This window comes from Austrofundulus limnaeus, unplaced genomic scaffold (assembly GCF_001266775.1).
Source record: "Austrofundulus limnaeus strain Quisiro unplaced genomic scaffold, Austrofundulus_limnaeus-1.0 Scaffold101, whole genome shotgun sequence".
In the NCBI taxonomy this organism is placed as follows: Eukaryota; Metazoa; Chordata; class Actinopteri; order Cyprinodontiformes; family Rivulidae; genus Austrofundulus; species Austrofundulus limnaeus.
The window spans coordinates 51,062-55,441 of NW_013952503.1; positions in this window are offsets into that span (position 1 = coordinate 51,062).

Genomic DNA, 4,380 nt, shown 5'->3' on the forward strand with positions numbered 1-4,380 from the left:
CAGCTGGTGTCGGCTTTCCATGCCTTTTGATATCTCCCTTCATGTGTTCAATACTTTTTCCCTGTGCCATTCCACATTATTACAAATAACTTCATTTCTGGACATTTTTGGTTTGATTTCTTTGTATGTATGGATCACTTGGGTTACCGACATTTAGTGAAAATTTCATGTCATTAACACCTCTAGTAATGTATTTACTGAGAAAAATGTTGACGTGTTCAATACTTATTTTACCTGCTGTATACTGATCTAAACTAAGAAAGAAGTCATACATTTACAAAATGTTTGTATAATGTATAAGACATGCAAAGAGACACAAAACCAAATGATGAAATAACTCACTCATTAATGTTTCATTAGCATCACCATGGTAATCATTCAATTGTGTCTCACTCCCTGAAAGCACCATTAAGACTCAAACAGCCAAGAGCAAAAACTGAGACAGGTTAAAAAATGTTGTATGGCACAACACTACCAAATGTTATGCTATTCCAAACATTTTAATATTTAATGTCCATGTATTGAAAACTACATTTAAGGCTTTGAGGCAACATTGCAGGGGGCCACCGCACAGACAAATCTTTGGCCACCCCATTGGCCACCCTGCTGTACACAGCCCTTCCACAGTGAAACAACCTTTAGACATGTAATGATCTTCCTGAACCATTGGTGGCAGTGTTTAACAGTTTGAAACATCACCAGACTCAAAGAAGTGACAAAGAAGTGATTGTTTTCTTCATATACAGAACATGTGCCTATGTAATCTGACAATCTGACCTATGGTGACAAATGTTTTTTGTTGTTTTCTTTTTTTTTTGTCACCAAATCACAGTGTCATTTTATGTTATGAAGCTGCATGATGCTCTGCCCCTTTTGGTTAGGAGTAGATTTATATAAGACCTGTAGAAGGAAATAAGGAAATGAACAAAACACACACATCTGCACAAATTTTCAGGGAAAAAATTATGTAATTTTCCTAGTCACCCCTGTGTGATTAGTGGTACCTGTCTGGCCACCCCTGAAAAAAATGTCTGGCTCCGCCACTGCAACATTGTAAACAGAACATGGATGCTTCAGTTTTTATGCACTGGCACCCTCATTACAATTGCACAAATGGATCACTAAAATTAATTCCCTCTAATCTCAGTTTGACCAGAAAAAGTTCAGGTGCAACTACTCCYTCAGAAGAGCATTTTGAGGACGGATCAAACATTACTCTGAAATGCTTTGCAGATATTCTGCTCCTTTTACCTGGATCCTGAATGAAGACCTGCTGCCTGGTTCTGGATCAGAATGAAGACTGATTAATYTTCAGTCCAGTCAGAGTGGAAACAGCTGTCAAATGTTTGATATTCCAGTGTTTTATTGTTAAAGGCCTGAGTCTGTAATAACTACTGTAAAATATAAGTGTTAAACAGTAATTAAAAACTTTTTTCACCTGATTGGCAGCACCTGTGAGCATGGGCCCAGCTGCAGTAGTCATTTGGTGTCTGCTCCATAAATCAGCATGCTATGTCTGACTGATATGGATAGGGCCCATATAATAGGGTAATAATTGATGAAATAAAATTAAGACAGTGATTATATACTTTATCACCCTTGGAGTCTTCAGAGGTTAGTTGTTTATTTTGTATTTATCTTTATATTCAGTATATTGTATAAATTCTGTATTATGTTGATGGAGTTAATGTGGTCAAAAAGCAATTTATTATAGGAAGTTTTTCATCTTTCATTTTTTTTTRAAAAAAAAAAAAAAAACAATAGGGACCTAAGGAAAAAATGATTTATCCCTCTATTTTTTTAGAAAACATGTCACTGGTCTGTGTTAAGGAATCTAAAAAAATCTTCTAAAACATAAAATACAGAAAACTAGACTATTTAGTTTGTTAAATTAACACATTTATAGAGTTGGTGGCTTAATGGCTCAGTTGGTAGAGCTGATGCCTCTCAGTAAAAAGGCTGCCTGATTGAGTTGGGACCTTTCTGTAAAGAGTTTGTATGTTTTCTCAGTGCATGCATGGGTTTTGTCCTGGTACTCCAGTTTCCTCCCACAAACCAAAAACATGAATGTTGGGCTAACTCAATGGTGTAACTTTGGATCTACCATTGGGGGGGGTGTATGCCCTCTACCTATTTATTTATAGAATCATTCAGACTTGTAAAATTATTCAGAATATTTTGGTGTTAAAGCACATTGCAATATTTTACTGTGATTTACTTTTCTTTGTATTTCCTTTGCACCTTTTCTGTTCCCTGTCAGTTCAACAATTAAGAAAAYACCCACTCCCCYCATTACAACAGTAACAACTATTTTACATTTTTAGGATGTATTATGCTACATAACTAAATTTCTCAATTTTCCAAGAGCTTGTTTTTACCTGGTGCACTACAGTTACAACTCATGGTTCAAGAAAAAGAGCCATTCTGTAACAAGAGCAGACTAAAACCCTGCATGTTATTTTCAGCTGTTATGATTAAACATACATGTTAAATGTAAATTACATACATTGTAAATGCCGAAATCAGGTCAAAGGTACCTAGAGACAACAAGAGAGTTGCAGCTGTGTACTTAATCACTTCATTTCTATTATGTTAGAGCAAGTATGTAATTTTATTGGGGGGGGGGGGCCATAACCCCCCCCCCCCACACACACACACACACAAATGGCACCCATGGGCTAACTACAAATTGTCCCTATGAGTAACAATGAAAAAACATTTTGTTTGTCTCTTTGTGTCCCAATAATAGACTTGCAACTTGTTCAGGGTGTACACCACCCCTCAGGAGGAACAAGCTGCAAAAAGACTTCACAACTTCAATCAATGCAGAATTCTGTCATCATCAACACCACAGGCTCATGTTAAAATTATTTGTTTACCAGAATTGTCTAACAAACTGCATAATGTCTTCTCCAGGTTTATCTGAAGGAGTTGGTGTGTTACCAYATAATTCTCTGAGRGCATCCATTGGAGGGARGGTGATGTTCAAAGTAAATGTGACTCCAACAGAAACACCATTTATMTCTATGAGATGGAATTTCGGTGAACAATTTTAAGCTCATAATATCCTCACAGCCTGGTGTAAACTCAACAACARCTGATTATGAAGGCAGAATCACCCTGTTCTCATTAACTGGATCTCTGTAGCTCAGGAATTTAACGCTAGTGACAGTGGAGTGTACAGGGTTGAAATTCTATCGGAGGATTCACAGAAAACAGGAGAAACTAAGCTGTACATCTCTGGTGAGCAAAGCCTGATATCTTACTCATCTTTGAATCTTTAAAAAACTTGTTTTTTTACCAAAGTTATTTACACGACTTTTCTTATTTATCATGTGGAACAAAGAGTTTCATTTAGCTTTTGATGCTTCTTTACCCTATGTATTGTTCTATATGAACACTATGGATCTATATGATGAAAAGATGTGTAGAAAAGTTAAGTTTATAATGTGAATATTGGCTTTATTTGATACAAACATAATTTTACCTTAGCTTAATAGTTTTACATTTTGCTATCTTTAAAATTCAAACTGTGCACACCAATGTTTTGTGCGTTGGAAGATTGATTTCATGCAGGATGCTGTGTAATGTGTTCACTTCAACAGTGGAAATGTGTCCATGTCCACTTCCATGCCGATGACACTCTACATCTCAACAAAACRYAACTCCACCTTACCATCCTCCACTCTTACTGACTGCCTCAGTGAGCTCCACAACTGGTTCTTTAACAATTTCCTCCAACTAAACCATAACAAAACTGAACTCCTTGTTGGGACAAAAAACTCCATTTCCAAATCCCAGCATCTTAGCTTCACCCTTAACAACTCCGTTCTTTCCCCCTTGCTTCAGGTCAAGAACCTAGGTGTCATCCTTGACACCACACTCTCTTTCATATCTCACATTAATAACATGATTCGATCTGCATCATCTGCATGTAATTTTCTCATTTCTTCCATCTGAAATTGTTTCACATTTAAAAAAATGAGTTAAATATGGATCATTGTTTAGAAACATATGGTTGTGGCATACAGTTAATATTAATGTCAATAGTTGGTTCATTTACTATTTTGTTTTTCTATCTTGATCAGAAAAGAAAAAAGTGAAAATGAAAAGAAACATTCAGATGAAGGGAAAACATACTGTTTAGTTTAATTGACAGTAGTGCTTTAGGTGTATTGTGTTTTATTTTGTTATACATTGTTGTACATTGTTGCATATTATTAATGATCTCAAAGCTCGTTTTAGATTTCGGTCATATATTTCATCATACAATCTGCAAAACATCTCTCTCCAGTGGRGAACAGAACAGAAAATCATTACATGGTCCCTTACAAAAAAATAAAAATCACAAAGCTTTTTCAAGTGTAAGTTTATATATAT